General features: G+C 40.5%; 1 pseudogene; it reads left to right on the forward strand.

The window, feature by feature from the left end:
- Positions 1–1,453: 1,453 nt before the first annotated feature.
- LOC147432638 (uncharacterized) lies at positions 1,454–1,955 on the forward strand (annotated as a pseudogene).
- The last annotated feature ends 18,932 nt before the right edge of the window (positions 1,956–20,887 follow it).

Raw genomic sequence — 20,887 nt, forward strand, 5'->3', positions numbered from 1 at the left:
ATTATCAAAATCCAGGACAAGGAAGAACATTTGCATAGTGGTGGCACTATGTTGGCGCAAGAAAACACTAGGTCTATCAAGGAATGAACAAAAGGAAATTGTCTAGCAACTCTTGGACCACTAGTCATTTTTTGAGGTGCAAATTTTTTTTTCCAGCAATGTTGAAGACACCGTTCTATTGGGTGTGCGCAACACTTTGACACAAATTAAGGTCCCACACTCAGCAAATGAGCTTTTTGTGAAGAGAATCTTTTTGACAATGAACTTGAACAATAGTATAGGTAAGACCTCAATAAACCAATCTAAAATTGCTAGTGTCCTAGGTATCCATCGAAGGAATATAGCTGCTGCAAGTTCAAGGCTACAAAATAAAGATGAGGATTAAGTGTTTCCATTGAGTGCTTGCGAGAGATAATTGCTTTGAGGAACCACTATCACCAATGAAATAAGAGATTTGGCGCATTCATTTTGGACATCAGAGACCATTGTTTTCACCTAACAAGAAGGACATATGCAAGAAGAGAATTGGAAGGAAAAGTGTTGTCAAACATCCTGTGTATCTACTCAATGACTCTCAGGTACCAACAATTCTTAGCAATTGTAATTTGTTTGACAATCCTTAAGGCTGATTTGGTCAAGACAATACTAAATTTGTTAGTCTGCTATATGACAGTGGATGTGTACAGTACCTTACAAAGGCTATATACAATACTAGTGCATTCCTATGTAGTTCCAAAGCTGTCCTACATAGAACCAAAGCCCCTGTGCGATACCAAATTTGGTATTCAATCGTTTACTAGTAATTTCACAATCTATACATAGAGTACCAAAGCCTTTGTATAATACATTTTCCTTCCCTAGAGATACCGAAGCCTATTTATAGAGTACAAAAACCTCTCTCTATTTTACCACAGCCTAATTTTGTAGTACCAAAGTCTTTGTATGGTACCAATCCTACTCCCTGTATAGTACCAAACCATTCATGTTTATCCCCAAAGAATTTGTAAAGTACCCATATAATAATCTTCTGCATTCTACTATGAGTCAAAAGTACCAAAAGAGTACCAAATCTGATTTTTTGTTATTAAGCAATGGTCCTCCACAGTACCAAAGGTCTTTGTGTAGTACCCAAGCCTTTGTAAACTACCCAATTCGGTACTCTCCTGCATGCCAATGGTTGTAAATATTACCAAAAGCCAAATAATGGAAGTACCAAATATGAAAATAATATATCTATAGAGTACCAAAGCCTCACTCTATTTTTTCAAAGCCTAATTGTGTAGTACCAAAGTCTTTGTGCTATACCAAACCTACTCCCTGTATGGTACCAAAGCATACTTGTTTATCCCCAAAGAATTTGCAAATTATCCATATGGGTACTCTTCTACAAGGAGTTCTACTATGAATCAAAAGCAGACGGACAATACTAAATTTGACATTTTGTTTTATGGCAATGGTCCTTATAGGAAAGTCAAGAGCATTGATGGAATTGAGTAAGATGGGTGTGTATGTTTGCTATTGCAGCCGGGCGAGTCACTCGGCAACAGTCTTCCCCCGAGGACAGGTGGTCTCGCAGATAATCTTGCTAACACATTCACAGAACGTGGTATGGTGTTTTACTTGAAGTTGTGGCTCATCATACTAGCTGCTTCATTAGTACCACACCCCTAGAGGTTTGGAAGCAATATCAGCTTCCTGATGAGAATGGTTCTCCCAAAGATGACCTTGTTGTGAGAAGATTCTAGAGTAGTGCATGAAGTTTGACCGTGATGACACATACAAAGGGGAAAATCTAGATAGGTCGAGCATTGCCACTTGTAGTGAAGTAATCAAGTCTATTGAAAAAGCCTTGCAGAAGAAGTGCAAACAATGCTCACTTGACGAGAAGGGTGCATGTATCTACACCCCTTACATTGTCATCTTTGCCTTTGATGAAGCAAGAGGGCTGCAACTAAAAGAACCAAAATCAAAATCGATGACCCTCTCCCCATTCTATTAAATCAAGAGGGCCCTCAGGATGTTTTTTGACCATCAGACCTTCAGTGCAGTTATGCTAGACACCTTTGCTAAAGTTACCAATTTGTTACCCAACAAGCACAATGAGGATCGTGACAAGGCTAGGTCGATGGGTTTCAAAAACTAGCACCTCCAATCTACTTCCTCCTCCCAAATATGTCTCTTTTCAAGGAAACTGCAAGTCACAAAGTTCCTAACTGCTTCCAACCCAACATTGGTTGAAGCAAGGTAGGCCAAGGTGGTTTGCAAGGCTGGAAATGGGGGATAAGCCTTCCTTTGTTTGGCGTTTTGCTTTGCAAAAGTTGGTTTGACAAGAAGGTATGACTGTGGATGTGCACCGTGGGGTCTGCTTCAGCTAGACTCTCAATATGTGCTCGATCTGAGCTTGCAAAACCCTTGTTTCCATGTGTGTCTAAGAATATGTCTATGATTTATATTGGCTTGCAAGCTGAGCCAATTCTTGTGGAAGCTGCAACGTCTGCTTTGAGGGATGACCTGGTCTAGAAAGGGGCACTAAATCCCTTGCTTGCTACATGCATGGAAGGCTATGTGATTCTTGGACCACAAGGAGAGTTTGTCACAAAGTTCATTCTAGTGGCTGTCACGTGCGACAAGAAAAGTGAATGGCAGCTGCAACAGATTCCTATGGACCCTCACATCAACCTTACTTGTTACGGCATTGACCGCAACTAAAATTATCTGACTGAGAACGTGAAGAAGCTCCTCAAGGAAGTTCTTATTACCGTGCCTAATGAACTTACTGCTGCAACTGACATGGAGAAAGAATGGATCAAGGGATTGCTTTCATAACAATATTTATAATTAGCTTCTATTGGATGATTTCATGCTCCGTTAGGTAGTTTTGTACTAGGTATTCTGTCTACGTAGTGAGTAGGGTTTGGTTTTTCAGGTGGAAGGCAAGAAAATTTTAGTTTGTGACTCTCAATTGTGAGAAGTTAGAAGTGAGAGTCTTGACTTCTCAAGTAGAGTTTTGCCTTGACGAGTGTTTTGCACAGTTGAAATGCCTGAAAGATAAATGAATGGTGTATATGTTATTGTAATTTAATCAGGGTTTTATTTATGCTGATGTGTTGTGGCAAATTGGTGTGACCATGAGAGAGAGAGAGAGAGAGAGAGAGAGAGAGAGAGAGAGAGAGAGAGAGAGAGAGAGAGAGAGTATTGGAAAGTTAAAAATTAAGGATTTTTAAGATCATTGCATTGTATCAATGGTCCATTGCTCTTTCTTTCAAGTGTTATCTCAATTGCTTTTTTTAAGAAGGTTGATTTTATTGTGGTAAATCACTTCATCTATCATTCAAGTGCTGTTTTGAAAGATTAATGCATAATTGTTAATAGGAGAGTAGTCTAGGACATAAAGCTAAGCTTCTAACACCTTTTTGTACTTGTGTTTGTGAGTTGTTTCTTGTTGGACCATGTCTAGTTACATGGTGTCTTTGAAACGCATTTCTAACTACACTTGTTCATCTAGTTTCAACCATTGTGATGGTTAAAAGCTACTTGTTTATCTAGTTTCAACCTTTTTGATTGTTGAAAGCTAGATTTATGTGGCTGCAACTGGGATTGCATCTTGGGGGGTTCACTATGTGTAAAACTACCATATCACGTGCGTTCAAGACATGTTTGTAAAACCCTTATCTGTGAATTTTTTTAAGAATATAATGTACCCTTTTCTTTTAAAATCTGTAATTTTTTTTCAAATTTGAAAAAATAATGCCCTTCTGTATATATATTTTTGTAAGTTTCAAGAACTTTAAATACCCTTCTGTTGAACTCACGTGATAGGTTACATTTTTATTAGGTGACCTCCCCGGGGACTGCATTGGTCATGTTAGTACTTAGTTTTGATTAATGCTCACATTGACAGTTTAAGTAACTTAGGGTATGCTTCTATAGTCTATGTAGTGTATTATTTGAGATTATCTATAGCTTTTTCATGTCCAACCAGAAACACGTGCTCAAAGCAAGCATGCTCGCTCTTCATTGAACACGTGTACATATTTTGTAATAGGCAACAACACGTTCTTACTCAGTATATTTATTGAAGCTGCAAAATGAGACAATCTTGACTATTTGATAGGTGAGCATCTACATCACCTTGTTTTGTTTTTTTCACATGTGTACAAAACTGTTAGCCGGTAGTCGCGACGGACGTTTGTAGCATAGCTTTTTGCACAGAGACTCATTGAGATTGTCAATCTCACCGAAGTGAACCTAAAAGACTGTTCATACTTCTACTATAGCAAATCAACCACTTCTTAGTCAGAAAATCAGTCTATGTCCAATCTCACCGCTCTAGGTCACCACGCCTTTTTGGCATCCAAACAAATTTGGAATGCCATGAAACTTAAGGAGAGGTATTACAACACCTAAGGGCATATTCCTACCAAGTTTTGCAGTCATGTGAGAAGGTACATAAATCACGATCCATCCCAAAAAATTTATAGAAAATTGACACATAACTACACGAAAAGGTTACCTTTAAGCATAGAAACACACTTCCAAGTTCAAAACATAAAAAAACAACCATTTAAGACTTCAAATCAATGCAGTTAGCTCATATTGAAGAGCCAGAGACAAGGAACACAATGTGCTATTTGGAATTGAATTTTGATTACCAGACAAGGAGAAAAATTGACTACAACTTGTAGTAGCAAGGCAGCTCTCAGTCGACGTCCAATTACTTCCCAAGATAATGATAATTTTCTTTAACAAACTAAGGGTTTTCTCTTAAAGACTTGCGACTCTTTCCCATGGCCATTTGGCCACCTACATGGTTTGTAGGCTCAAAGAGACTAAGAGGGAGTGATAGATTATATTACAATTTGAGATTCATCATTAGCAAAATTACACAACTTCTTTTGAAAAAATGATTGAGTAAAACAAATTTTGGTGTATATCTGCCTTTTAAGTGACATTTCGATGTGTCCACCAAACATTTCCCCCCTTCCTATTCATTGCACGTCCTCGTGCAACCTGCCTTTGACTGTCGCCTTAGTAGTTGATCAGCCTCTTTTTTAGCATCCTAGTGAGTCGCCTGAATTTTTGTGCCCTTGCCTCGATTTCCATCTTTGTTGCCAGATCTCTAAAAGGATTATTGCTGAGAGTGCTCTGATATGCTATATGTTGAGCTGGTAAATCTTTGGTCATGGGATTAAAGATGGAGGAATCTACTTCAAAGAATCTTGTCATGAATGCCTCCTCAAAAGTTTGCAAGTAGTGGGAGTGCAAGAACATGACTCTCGCATACAATCCCATGATGACGTTTTTGTTGGGAATCTCTGTTTCCATATTCCATCACAATCCTCTTGTGCCTTCCACAAAGACCTGCCAAGGATGCTCCGTTGCTTCTATATCATTGAACGCCGTAATGCAGATGATTAGCATCTTCGCAATTTTCACTAGCATCTAGCATGCAAGATTTGGTATTTCCTTCATCATGTTGATGACTCCTTTGAGCGTCTGAATCATATAATTTTTGGATGGGATACTGTTATTGCTTGACTTTGTTATGACTGGGTAGTTTAGAACTGCTGGTCTTTTGCTTTGCCATGAATAAAAGCTTTCCAAGATCACCATTTGTTAATGGGACAATAAGTTGGGTCGATCCTGAGATACTGTGGAGCATTTCTATAATAGGTTTCATTAGTTGTATGCTGCTCAAACCATTTCGTTTGCTAGATTGGTTGATTATCAATGATAGTTTGAATCTGTATGGTAGTGATAGGAACATCCCTGTAATCTCCTCTTTGGTTTGGCTCAAGGGCAGGTAGCATTTTTCTTTTCCATAAGAGAGCCTCTTGCCTCATCAGTGGTAGTGCGATCATCTCATGCCCGAGGTTTTTCACCACTTCATCAGGAGTGGTCATGAGAAGGGCTGCTGACTCCAACACCTTGAGCTTATATTGCAAATACTCCTTGTGTGAAGGGTCTTTGACTTCTGAGATCCACTATTGAATTTAATCTTTTGCAGTATTCAAAATGGCCGTCATGGCTGGATCTTCAGATTCATGCATTGCTGTTCCTGTGCTTGTACCTGGCATATCTATGTGGTGAGCTTTGAAGGTGAATTGTTCTAGTCCTTTTGTTTGTTCAACTTCCACATGGACTGTTTTTACAGGCTTCACCTCCTATGTTGCCCTTAGATCATTCAAATGTACCTTTGCCTCTGCCAATTGCTTTCTCAGATTTTCAATTTTCTCATCTTTAGCTTTTTGCAAAGCTCTATGCCCTGTTGTCATAATTTGCCTATCATACTTCTCTTGAGCAAGGACATCCTTTAGATCCTGTACCTCTTTTGTCAGCGAGGTTGGTTTAGCTGCTATGCTTGTAGAGCGTGGCGTCTTCTGCAAGGTTAAAAGTTGGATCAAAGTCTTGTTGACCACTGCATAAGATTCTTGTATCTTCTCATTTTGTTCCCTCTCCGTGACTAGCTCTTCTTCTAGTCTTTGTTGCTCAACCTATAGAGTAGTGTTGGATTCGTTAAATTGATGGACTTCCATGAGGTAGTATGCCGCATTTTCATGTTCCCTTTGTAATGTTGATTGGAGTTGCAGTTGGAATTTTTGCAACTCCTCGATTTTGTTTTGTAGCTTGAGTGTGCTTTTGGCCGCTTTCATGGCCTCTTTTCTTGTGTCCTCTAGCTCCAGTCCATGCAGGTTGTAGAGAGCTCTTTGGCATTGAAACTGGAGCTTGATCTGGTCTAAATGTGCGTCAATGTCAAAGGACTTGATTATTTGTGCTCCCTTATCTAACTACAACTTGCAAATAAGGCGGCCTTGGTTGTTTTTGACTTCTTTGGCCCTCGTCAAAATTACCAACATCATTCATCGTTCTTTCTTCTGTTATCTGTACTTTGCGAGCAGCTGGAACTGTAGTGATTTTTTGGTAGTGCTGTCTCTTTTTCTTGAACTGCCGCTGCTTTGGTGACAACACTTTGTCTGTGGTTTGTTATGGAAGATCCATGGTTTCTTCTCTTCTTTTTGTTTCAGCCTCTGAAGGTAGCTTTTTGTCTTTGGGTGATGGAAAGTTATCTTCTTGTTGGTCAAGGGTGTCCTGATCACCTTCGCCTTCTTGGTTTTTGCGCTTTCATCCCTGCCTTGGTAGATTTGTTGGATGATTCAAGATCATCCACGCGTGGGCGTTTTGCGTCCTCTCTTTCTCTTTGCTCCATTTTACGCTTAAGCTCATTCTAAATCCATTGCCGCATTTCCCTGGGAATGTTCAAATTCTCCTCTGCTTCCTTTCTTTTGCGTTGTTTGATCCTTTCTAGAACTTCAGATTTTTTGTGCTGTAGAGGCACATCTTCTTCTTCTTCTCTTTCATCATCTTCTTCCGCTCCCAGACTTCTCTTTTCTTCGTGTTTTTGTTGGTGGAGTCTTTCTCTTTGTGCCTGTGCTTCTTCCATTGTCCTTTGAGCTTGTGTGATGGGGATTCCCTCTACCGCTCAAATTGGCCTCTTCTTCAATCTTATGTGTGGAAGTGAAAATTCATTTCTGTGTTCCTCATCTGAAGACTGATACTCTAAAGGAGTTTCTTTGTCCTTTGACCTAGCTTCTTCACTGATCGGTGCATCTGATTCCATCTCCTCGATGTCAGTGTCATGTCTCCTTGAGATTTTCCACGTTTGTTTGATCTCCGGTTGTGGCCTTGTTGATGGTCTTGCTACTGGCTTTACTACTCTTTTAGATTTGTGGATCAAATCGAGTTGTGCTTTAGCAGGTGGTAGTTCATCAATCATTCCTAATGCCTAGTAAGAAATTCGAGTCAGCATTGGTCCAACATTCATATAAGACCTGCTCTTTTGGCTACCCTTGATATTTTCTTCCACTATGTTGTCAATTAGGTAGTTGCCAAAATCACAGCTAACTACTCTTCTTTCTGCTAACCCCATTGCCATTACCACTGCCATGTGCAAAAGAGGTTCCGTGTATCATGGCGGCTTTTGTACCTTGAAATGTTGCAACATGAGCCGCAATGGCAGTTTTGTCTCTGAGTAGATCAAGTCTTGATAGGTTAACTTGTGTCCTCGTTTCTTTACAAAGGCCTTGTCATTATCTATTGCTTTGGTCTTTTGCAATAGATTATGTGTTCCCTATTGTAGGTGGAGAGCTTCATTGATTATCTTCGTAGTAATTTAAACCTCGATCATAGCTCCGTCTTTGTCTATAAGGGTGGCTTCTCCATTTTATTGAATAGAGCTGATAAGTTCATCTGCTCTTTTGAAGTCTATTTCCCATGGAAGTAGTTGTAGAAAACTGTCTAGCTGTAGACACCTGGCCCCTGCTAGCACTTCGAATCTTTGGTGTAATGCCCAAAATTCCCTTGGAAAAAGGGTGGCCTTTACTATCTCTCCATCTACTAAACTTTTCAATGAATATGTTTGCAGGTATTGTTTCTAGCAACTGTTTTGTGATATGAGTTTTCTCATTTGAGGATATATCTGTGATCTTATATGGAGCTACTTTCCACTCCCTTTGTGATTTCCTTTGGAGCATCCTGGTGCCAGTTTCAAACTGAAAATAGGGTTTAGCAAATGATCAATAACTGTTGAAAAGTTGAAGAAACACAAACTTGACCATAAAATGAAAAATGAGCTTAACTTTGTCAAAACTATCCCAAATTTGACCAAATTTCACCAGTGCATCTAGGATTACTATAGTCACAAAGGCATGAGGTCATAGATGAAATCGAGCACTGAGGTACATGGATTGCAATCCATGTTGGGATACATTTTGAAGATCCGATGATACCAGCTGGTAGGGCTCATCAAGGTGGTGCCTTGGTCCAAATTTTTTTAGATTTGGATAATTGGTTTGGTACTTAGGTCAATTCCTGGTAATTATCCTCATACTTAGAGAAATTTGGCATTTTGGTTTGGATTTTGGAATCCAAATGAATTGATATCTCCCCACCAACTTTCAACAGTTTCTGAATTAATCTAAAGGGGAAAATTGATCCAGGCAATTTGCACGACTTTGTAGGTACTGTTTTGCTTGCTTTGCCCCTAATTAGACCTTAGTGTTAACTCTCCCTAATGCTTGTATCTCACCCTCTTCTAGACTCCCTCTTGTTTTTAGATTTCTTTGGAATAAAGCCTCGATATGTTTCAATTGCTGCTTTGGCTAGTGGGGTAGCTTCATGTTCTTCTTCTAACTCTATTCCATAATGTTTTTACTAGAAAATGACCATTTTAGCCTTGATTACTTCCAGATGACCATTTGCAGACTAAAGGTAACAAATCGTTAGGTTTTAATGATTTTAAGACCCCTTTTTGTGACTATTTTGCCTGGTCAGTTATCCTTTTGCATCCTCTAGCTAGTGATCAACTTTTGCCATGATTTTGTCATCAAGGTACATGGATAGCGATCCATGTTGGGAAGGATATTGGGGTTCCAATTAGTGGAATTTGTTCCTGGGCTTATGGGGAACTCACTATGCCAATTTCATGGATTTTAGGGTTTGGGGAACATGGATCGCGATCCATGTCCCAACCCCTTTTACAACTGTTTTTGCATGCAGTGATTTTGTATGTGTGTGTGTGTGTGTGAATGCAAATGAGCCCATTTTGCCCCATTTTGACTATATGTTTCCTATCTACCAGGAATGCCCCTGTTGGACGGATATGTCGTGACGGACGTCAGCATAGCGAGAACTCACCTAACATATAATGTCAACTGAGGATGGAGCTCGACCCGTAGACACGTGGAAGCAAGCATAGGGTGTCAATCTACACTCGACCAACTCCTGACTAATTCCTACAGAGGTCTCTACCCAATGTCTAAGCTACAACCTTCAAGAGTGCTTACGAAGAGATTTCCTACATTACAAGAGCCAAACACCCATCAAACAGTCTCGAAACGCCACAGAACTTGAAGGAGACCCTACTAATACCAATAGGTCACTCTCCCTAAGGTCCATGAACCAAAATCTCAATCCAAAACACCTGATGCAAAATCGCGTAGGATGTCTGGCCAAAATTTGCAGGTCATCGTTTTCAAAAACTAAGTGCCTAATGTGTATCTCTACTCAATACGAACGCGTGGATATGCTGAAATGCAGAAACGGACAACGTATGCTCACCAAATCACCAGATGAAGCTCGTAGATGGAGCTCGCAAAATCCGACCGTACGCGTGCAATGTAGGTATAGGCGCGTAGCTCTCGTCTGGGGCAACACGCTACAATTCTCTGCACTTGATTCCGACCACTGGTACGTGCATAGCATCAAGAAGAAGCTCTCACTCTCTCTCGTACATAGTACGCTCACTCACAGACAGTAGATCAGATAATTAGAAGTCCCTTTACAAAGCTTTAGGTTTTGGCTTATATACTAAGCCTTAGAAAACCTAATGTCCGACCAAAATGACCTTATTTGTCCCTAGGCTTCTATAGAGCTCAATTACAACACCGTGAGTTGGCTTTGCTCATCCAAACAAGCATCTGTGGCCAAAATACAATTGCCGACTTAAAATATGAAGTTCCCATAAACATTACAAAAGTGGCTGTAATGGCTCAAAATAATAATAACGGGATATTCGATGATGTCCATGAGTTTGTATCTTCACATTACAACATCCATCTTCCTCTTCATCACTTCATTAGCATCTTTATTTGGAATCTTTAGAGAATCTTTGAGGAATCTTCATGGAATCTTTGTGGAAGCGTTGTTGAAAGGTTGACCTGTCAACACTCTCCCCCTCTGAAGTCTTGTCATCCCCGACAAGACCCTATGTCTGCAGTGGCCTTGACGAGTGCTTCATGTTTTGGTGTTGGTTGAAGCTTTTGTTGTTGCAGTTGCTTCTACCAAATGCTTTGTATGTTGTAGAGTTACCTTTTTCTTGTACATGTAGTGTAGTTGAAGCCATAGCTCTCCCCCTCCGATTGGTTGTTGTAGCGTGAATAGGTTGAGTGAGATTTTTTGTTGCAGCAAGTCATTATCTTGGTAGCTCTGTATTGTTTGTTCTTTAGGTGTCATCCTGCATGTGTACCTATAATCTTGAAGCCTTTTTGATTTTTTTCTGGGCCGTTCCCCTTTGATCTTCTAGTTGATGAGCATGTAGTTGTTTGGGGATGTCGTTGGTTTGCTTTTCTGTGTTTTTATAAGAAAAATAAAATAGTAAAAATAAAATGTGGCGTATATTACAAAATGAAGGTCTTGGATACCTGGATAGGACTAAAGGGAAAAACCCAGTGGGAAAAAAATGCCTTTAGTCACAATTAAATGTGAGGCTATATGTACTTATGTTTTGATGTAACCGAGTTTTGTTGAGTTAAAGTACTTATGGCCGTATGACTACTATTATTGACTGGATATACATTGGATAAGTGTTAGTAGCTTGAAGTGAGAGTCATTGTTGTTGAGCAAATGCTCATGAAACCTGTATGTTCATGAAACCTGTTACCGCTTTGTCATCGTCATTTTGTTGTGTAAGTGCATGGGTGGAACACAAATCGTGTCAAATGCAAATGTCCAATGATGGGACATTGGATATGCTTGCACAGATAGATGCATGGGAAACAATATGTTGTGCGAGGAGTTTGAATGGGTGCTTCTAGGAGTGAACATAGCTAGAGAAGCAAAAATATATTTGACTTCAAGAGCTACCGTTATTCACAAGAAGGGTCTTGGTCAACGAGGTTTTTTCCACTCTTCTCACTGTGTTCATGTGCATGAGTGTTTTCTCGACTACTCTGCCACTCCACCATTTAAAATAGTAGACTTTGACTCTTATGCTCACCTCTTCCAGCATGAGTGACATGAATTTATGTATGCTCAACTCTCCAGCTTGAGCTTATATCTATTAGCTAGACTCATAGACCACATAGAAAATATTAGACTTGAAGCTTGGGTCTGACACTTTGCTCATTTAGTGGCTCAGCTGCCCGACTCTAGACTCTTATGCCATGTATTTTTAATGGCGACTTGGACTTACCTGATCACATCCTGAAATCCAATTCCATATGCTATTGAGGTTTAGGCCATTCTCCTTGGTTTGGTTTTGTGATGCCATTTTGTCAAATACATTGACAAATACCTGCTCTTCATGCTTTGGTAGCACACTGATGTTGCAAGGTGAGATAGGTTTTGAGGTTGAAGCAATGGTTGATGAAGTCTTCTTCCAGACTGTGTTCTTTAAAACTATGACTTCTTCGTGTATCCTTGCTTTACCTTTGTTGATAGGAGGCTGTAGACTAGTTGTGGGCCTCTGTTGTTGAGTTCCAGCTATAGGTTTTGGAATCCAAGTTGTCCTTAGTCCTTGTGTGACCTGCTTTTCCACTTGCCTTGTTGCTTGTTTGACTTGATGGTCCTTTGGCTTCAGTGTCCAAATATTGCTGTTACCTTTGTAAAAACCTTGCTCATGTAGTAAATGACGAGGGATCCACCTTGGAGTTGTAGCACTCATGGTTGCGTAGTTGGGTTGTTGTTGTTGGGCATGTTGTGCTACATGAGTTTTCTTCATGATCTCAGGAGAAGATTTAATCTTTGGCAACCAAATTTGAGTGTTACCTGTATAGTATCCTTGTGCTTCCAGGAGCTTGACTGGGATCATTCGTTGCACTGCTTGCTGTGTGACTTTGTGGGGTATTTTCACCGCAGAGCTCTGACTTTGGTACCCACAAGTGCTTCAATGTTTGTTGCTTGGAAGGTCTTTGCTTCTTCTTCCTGTACCTGTTTTTAGTCCTGTATGAACAGTTAGACCTAAACTTGATGCCCTGTTGATCTTGTTGTGAAGAGATACCACATGCTGAGTATGTCCAAGCTGTTACCTTTGGTTTTTTGACCCATACTTTGATGTTCTCGTCATAGTAGCCTTGAGCAGTGATTGAACTGTTTGATGCTATCCAACCTGTGACTTTTGCTTATCGTGGTTCTTTTGATGCTGGTACCCAAATTGGATCTTTGTCCTTGATGTACTCCTTGGATACTAACACTTGGTTAACCTGTTTCTTTCTTTTGTGGAGGCTTTGTTGCGATGGAAACTTTGGTTGATAGACTTTGCGCTTTGGTTTCCATTGTGTTGTCGAGGGTTTGGCTTTTGATGTAGAGGCTTCTTCGTGTACCTGAATTGGCTGGGCTAAAGGCTTTGACTGAAGTGAAGTATTTGGGTTGCAGAACACTGTTTCACTTGCTTTAGCTTTTCCTTTGTCAATAATGGCCGAAGATCTTTGAGTTGTCGTAGGCTTAACCACTGTTGAAGATTCAAGTGCTTCTTCAAACATTTTCGCCCATTGCTTGGACAAAATCAAGTGTGTACTCATTTTTTGAGAGTCCACCACTAGGAATTTGTCTTTGATTACCTTTGACCGTAGTGTAAGGGTGGCTTTTGCAATCCCTAAACTTGTGACGGCTATTCCATGTGATATAGGAACTTGTACCTAAATTTCATACAGTTCTGGTTTATCTAGAAGTAACCACAGCCCGTAAGACATGACATTAGTCGTGGCAGTGCAATCTACGTCTGTTGTAAAATTGGATTTCAGTGTCTCATGCACATCCAACGAGAATTTAATCTTTTTGTTGGCTGCCAAGTAACTGATGTCCTCTTTGCTTTTGGTACTTTTCTTGGACTTTTGTGCCTTGGAAGCTTTGTCATCCTCTTGTATGTTGAACTTCTTTATCATTTGACTGGTTGTAGCATGTCCCAAGTGCTTACTATCTTCTGATATATAGCTTTGGGCAAGGTTTATAGCCTAAGCAGCTTGTTGGTCTTCATTGCTAGTTTCTGACTATGACGCCTTGACTCTTGATTTCAGAAGCTCTCTGTCACTATTTACTACTTCTAGCACTTGAAGGTAATTCAATGGTGACTTTTCTTCTTGGAAATCTTTTGAAGTTTGTGTAGCGGGATGTTGAGGTTGACTCTCTTCTTCTGATGCAATGGTCGCCGTGGCCTTTGGTTTCCATTGTTCCATGGGTTTTTGTAGAGTCTCTTCTCGAAAATATTCATTCATATCCTGTATTGCTTGTCCTTGGTAGTCAATCTTGGACTCAGTCATTTCTTGTTCTTCTGTGCATTCTATGTCTTCAGTTACATATTATTTTAGCTTCTCATACTCTTTGATTTGTTCAATCACCAATGAAGAGTCCACATTAGAGAATTTATTTGGTAGACGTTCAGCTTCATCCATTGATTTTATTTGCATGTCTTCCACTTGTGACGTGGCACTAAGATTTTTTGTTACCATTGCCACCTCTTCTTGTGTTGGCTCACTATCTTCAGAATCTTGGATTCTTTTGCTCTTGATCCTTGAACTGCGAGCTTCATCTTTATCACCTTGTGGATGCTTTGACTTGTCCTCACTGAGGTTATTTAAGTGATCTTGAATCAGCTGATTCAATTGATCTTTTTTGAAAGCGTGATTCTCTATGATAATGTCGTTGACACCCTTGACTTCAAGCAACTGTGTCTTGAGCCTATCTTTTGTGCTCTACGACAAGATCTGCTTCCTTTTCAGGAGATCTCGTTGGGGATTCTTGCTTTTGTTCCCTTGTTGTCACTATCTGAACTTTGCTTTTGGCTTGTTGCTTCTTCTTTTCCATGTAGAGCTTTGTTGGGCAGTCCTTCACTAAATGACCAATGGCACATTGGTTGCAATATGTCGCTATCTCAACATGTGCACCCTTTGGACGAGGCAGCTCTCCATAATACTGCTGATAATGGTTTCCTGTGGTATCTAGATACAGATATGACCTCTTCTTTGCATGCATGAACCTGTAGATTATGACTGACTTAGGTGTATCCACTGGCTTCGTCTCTTTATCCTTCATCGTCTTGTCCTTGAGAAGCTGAAAATAGCTTCCATTATTGCTTGCATACAAGATCAAATCACTATCCATGCTTTCTAGCAGTTGTAATGCTAATTCTTCCATCAGTATATGGTCTTTGTCGTGGGGTTTCTGCATAGCCTTAGGGCTATGTTTCCGAGTTGATTTTGGCGAGGTTTGCACCGAGGGTGAAGATCAAACCGAATCTTTGTTTTTCGTTTCCCTGGATGGTGCTTTTGGACGGGGTCCAAGTATGTGACTTACAGGTTGCCCACAAATGCTAAACTCATCCATATTTTTCACATCGGCTAGTTCATAGTGCCTATCGTATTTGTCGACCACAATGACATCTTGACCTGACCTTCTACATTGGGCATTGTGAATTTCCATCGGTTTCTCCTTCGGCTTGGCATCTTCCAATGCTTCTTAAAATTCCACTTGGGTTTCTAAAAGGGACACTGCTTCTTGTAAAGCTAGACTTCTTAATCCCACTCTTGAAGATATAGGGTCTCTTTGTTGAGTTTGAACTCCCCCCATCCGAGACGGTTCCATATCTGATGTTGGCATCTGTTCAATGCCTGATGATATGACTTGTTGTGCTCTGTTAAGTAGCTCTTGAGACCGAGCTAGCTCTTTTTGAAGTTGTGCTATTTTCATAGCTGGTACTTCCGGCGTATTCCCTGTTTGTGCAATTTGGTGTGTTTGTGCTTTGTCTTGTGCTGGTGCGGTGCACGAGACTTGTGCAGTGTCTTTCCATGTTGTGCCTTGTGTTGTGCCACCCATTTGTGCAGTGACAGCTGTAGGTGTTAACTCTTCTAGCTGCGTATCAAGAGGTAAAGCCACGACTAGATGATAGACATTACCTCCTTCAGATTTGTAGTCTTCCCCTCTTGATCCAAATATTTCAGTTGCAAAATATTGGTTACTCTCTGCAGGAACTTCATGATTTGTGGCAGCTTTGTAGTAGCAACCATCCTCATCTACATAAATGGTACCAATTTTCCGTTTCCCATCTTGAGCTTTGTACAGAAAAATACTTGGAGGATATGTGTAGAGTCATGTAAATTGATCCCGGACAGTCTTCCATGAAATCTGGATGTGGGTGTAGTACATTCTTCGCTGTTTCAACTTCCACATATTGAGATGTCTGAGTTTCCTCTGTATCTTTCTTTGTCTTGATGTACAAATTCCGATTTATATACTCATAGCATGGCAATCCTTTGCAATGGCCAATTAAATAGAGCCCACTTTGCTCTCTTGTAATTTCTGTGGATGTACTTGAAGCTTCATCTCGACTGGTCTGGTTCCTTTGAGACGCCATTGCTTTTGTCTTGACTCCCTTGTTGTACCTGTTCAGTGATAGCTCTTATAGCTTGCCTCAAAGCTAATGAAAATTATTAGCACCCTTGTGTCAGTCTTTTTCGCTTGAGGTCCTTCAGCTTTTGTGGATTCCTTAATCTCTGAGTTTTCTGAACTGGGCTTTGCTTGAACTTCTTAGCTCCCTTGCTTGCCAAGGCTGATACTGTCTTATCTGGCTGCTTGCTTTGCCTAGAGCTTTTTAGCAGGCCTTGATCTATTGGAAGCACTGTGATAAGTTATGCAACTTACCACTATACTGCAACGAGTGCTCCCTTCGTAGCGATTCTTGGATCGAGCTAACCTGTGTTCACTTTAGCACACAATCTGCAAAATTCTATTTAGCTGGCAAACTTTTTCACAATGAATGTAAAAATTCTTGATGTGACTTTGACGGCCACACTTGTTCCATGGGCTCGGAAGTGACTTTCAAGTTCGCTTTTAGCTGAACTAAACTTAAGCTAGCACAAGAGAATTATGCACAAGTTGCAGTGATTTGCTAGCAAAAATCTTGTGTTAAAGTTCTCCAAAACTTGCGACTGTTGTTGCAAAATCAAGAGTCCTTGTGTATTGTCTTACTGCTACCAGATTTGTGTATGGACGTACACTAGGCCGTAGTTAACTTTTACACCTTTCCGCGGGTGACCAATGGTTTTCCCAAAAGATAATTTCAATCTGCTAACTTAGCAGTCTTCAATACCGTGACCGTTTTCTCTCAATTCTTTCGAATTATCGGTTTTAGACACTCTTGACTTCCGAATGCATTTTGAGGCCTTAAACGATGTTTTTATGAAAGTCGACCTAAACGGTTGCCGTCAGCATGCATTTAGTTCAATTTTTGCTCTAAGATCTGTAGAGTCGCTCTCAGGCTACGTTTTGATATAAAAACTTTTCCAATCCGATACCGTTTGTGAAAGTTATGGCCAAAATAGTGAAATGCAGTTTAGAATGGTCAAAATGAGTCCAAATTCAATTTTAAAAGAAGATTTGGGATCTCTGTGACACTGTGAACACTCCTGTATGGTCAAAATTACAGTTGGACCCTAAAACTGGCCTAGAGACATCCTACGCGTAGGATGTTTATATGCTCAGAATTTAACAAAATTTGGTCCAGAGACTCCCCTTAAGTCCAGCAACACAATGGTATGATCAGAATTTCATTTGGACCTAAAAATGGCCTTGAGACATCCTACGTGTAGGATGTCTTTTTGCTCAGAATGACTTGAAATTTTCACCCCTGCTTCCCCTTGATGTGCTGATCACAGTGGTGTGCTCATAGGTTGGTTTGGAGTCCTAAATCAAGCTGGAGACATCCTACGCGTAGGATGTCTAACTGCTCAGATTTTGTCCAAACTTGATCCCAAGATTCTCCTAGTGCTCAAAAACCCAATGGTATGCTTAGAATTGAATTTGGATGCCAATAGGTCAAGATTTGGGCTGCATAAGCTTCTAGTGTACTTGTCTGAAAATTCTTGTCTTTGCTTGGTAAATAGGCCAAACAAGGTCCAAATTCACTTTTGAAAAAAAGATCTGGAATCCTTGAGACACTTAGAACCTCCCTATATGGCTACAATAGAATTTTGACCACTTTATGACCCTGGATACATCCTACGCGTAGGATGTCTTTTTGCTCTGTCTCAACTCAAACTTGCACTGTAGCTTCCCCTTGATGTGCTAAACTCACAACTATTTTTACTTTTTGATTATGACACCTATAGGTTGGTCAAATGATCAAGAATCTGTTCCAAAAGCTTGATGTCTGTTCTGATGAATTCCCAAGTCAAATCAACTCCAAATTGGACCAAATTTGCCTAGGAGGCTTATCTAAGGCTATATGACAGCATGGTATGGTCACATAAGAATTTTGGTCTCAGAATCATGCAGTAGACATCCTACGCGTAGGATGTATTTTTGCCCAGAATGAACCCAAACTTGGACCAAAGATTCCCCTAGTCTTCAGCAACCCACTGGTATGCTTAGATTTGAGTTTGGATGTCAAAAGACCCCAAAACTAGCTATTCTTGCCTTTTGTCTGTCCAAAAACTCTAAAGTCTATTCAATCTTCACTTTCACCGACCCAAATGAGATGAAATTTATCACATGCACTCAATACAACATTTAGAACATGCCTATGGAGTCATCCTATGGTTTGGTCTCAAAATTAGGCCTTGGACACAATTTGGGTAGGATGTCTGGCAGTTCTCGTCTTTTGGCTTTAATGTGTCAAAGTTTGGTCAAATTTCCACTTTCCAGGTGAAAATAGGGTAAACCCCACCTTCTGAACACACTGGTCAGCTTAGTTTTTCCAAAAAGTACCTAGATCACCATGTAGACATCCTACGCGTAAGATGTCTACTGCTTATTTTTTCAGACTGAAGTGTCTTTGATGCTTCCTTATGCTCTCAGCAAGTGCCAGTATGCTTCACATTTGCAAAAAAAAAGCAAAAATCACTCAATTTAAGCCTTTTCTAAAATTTTACGTTTTTTGACTCCGCTTTTTGGCTTTTGGTCAACAAAAATAGGGAAAAACACTCAAGCCAATATGTTACTAGGGTAAAACCTACCCTCTGAACCCACTGGTAACCTCAGTTTTCTCAAATTCCTTGCAAAAGTGCCATGGAGACATCCTACGCGTAGGATGTCTACTTTCTTAAAATGCAATTTTTTTCTGGTAGTAGTACTCCCTATGCTCTGTAGATCTCTCAGCAATAATCACATAAACTTTTGGACTTCAAATCAGCTTCCAAACACAATTTACCGTCTTTCCTACTTAGCATTTTCCACTTCTCTGATGAGCCTAACAACAAATAAGACATGCATAAAGTACTCTAGATCAACAATCAAGATATCCTACTTATCCTACTCCTACTCATCATGTGAGATGGTGATTTTGATGTCTTGGTTGCTTCCTGGCCTCACACGGACTCTCAAGTCAACCTACCACCACATCTACCACTCCTACTCTCTACACCACAACCTACTACTACCTAATACTACCTAAGACGAAGGATCTAGGCCAGACACACGCTCCCTAGACTCCCTCTAAGACCAAAAGAGTCCACCACTCTCCGATCCTATCTAAATGTAAAATAGTACTCTGGCAAGCCAGAGGGACCTCTATCGTCAAGGACTAGTCTCGGTCACCTACTTAGGGCCCTTGTCCCCGACAGCGGCATCAATGTGGACGGATACGCTGTGACGGACGTCAGCATAGCGAGACTCACCTAACATATAATGTCAACTGAGGACGGAGCTCGACCCGCAGGCGCGTGGAAGCAAGCATAGGGTGTCAATCTACACTCGATCGACTCCTGACTAATTTCTACAGAGGTCTCTACCCAATGTCTAAGCTACAGCCTTCAAGAGTGCTTAAGAAGAGATTTTCTACAACGCTTACAAGAGCCAAACACCCATCAAACAGTCTCAAAACGCCACAGAACTTGAAGGAGACCCTACTAACACCAATAGGTCGCTCTCCCTAAAGTCCATGAACCAAAATCTCAACCCAAAACACCCGGTGCAAAATCGCGTAGGATGTCTGGCCGAAATTTGCAGGTCGTCGTTTCCAAAAACTAAGTGCCTAATGTGTAGCTCTACTCAATACAAACGCGTGGATATGCTGAAATGCAAAAACAGACAACGTATGCTCACCGAATCACCAAATGAAGCTCGTAGATGGAGCTCGCAAAACTGGACCGTACGCGTGCAATGTAGGTATTGGCGCGTAGCTCTCGTCGGGGGCAACACGCTACACTTCTCTGCACTCGATTCTGACCATTGGTACGCGCGTAGCGTCAAGAAGAAGCTCTCACTCTCTCTCGTCCACAGTACGCTCACTCACAGACAGTAGATCAGATTATTAGAAGTCCCTTTACAAAGCTTTAGGTTTTGGCTTATATACTAAGCCTTAGAAAACCTAATGTCCGACCAAAATGACCTTATTTGTCCCTAGGCTTCTATAGAGCTTAATTACAACACCGTGAGATGGCTTTGCTCATCCAACAAGCATCTGTGGCCAAAATACAATTGCCGACTTAAAATATGAAGTTCCCGTAAACATTACAAAAGTGGCCGTAATGGCTCAAAATAATAATAACGGGATATTCGATGATGTCCATGAGCTTGTATCTTCACATTACAACATCCATCTTCGTCTTCATCACTTCATCAGCATCTTTATTTGGAATCTTTAGAGAATCTTTGAGGAATCTTCATGGAATCTTTGTGGAAGCGTTGTTGAAAGGTTGACCTGTCAACAACCCCATTGATACTTACCTCCATTCCCAGGGGATTCACTCTATTTAAAAAATAGGACGCCACCTACAAGCGGAAAATGTTGATAAAACCCCTATATACGACTCATATTAGGGAATATGACCCCCCTTTCTATGCTTACACGACAATCAACGAAGAGAAATATCATACCCCTATCTTACATATAATTTAGGTCTCGCATGATCTGAGTAAAACTAGTAAAAGAGTGTGTAGCATAGTGACTGGCAACGTACTAAGGAACCACTTCTATTCATAACTAGATGTACCCTCAATGTGTCTTAGTTTGACTTTCAAACTATGTGCCCAATCAACCTGCACTCACGTTACTCGTCCAATTCTGACCCATCTAAAGCTAGTGTAAAGCAACCCTTGACCTACTCCAAATCAGCCCTTATCTATAGCCGGCTTGATGCAAAATTTGATGTGTGACCTGATAAAAAACTTCTTCAAAATT

This window comes from Adiantum capillus-veneris, chromosome 20 (assembly GCF_014529385.1).
Source record: "Adiantum capillus-veneris isolate H3 chromosome 20, ASM1452938v2, whole genome shotgun sequence".
Lineage (NCBI taxonomy): Eukaryota > Viridiplantae > Streptophyta > Polypodiopsida > Polypodiales > Pteridaceae > Adiantum > Adiantum capillus-veneris.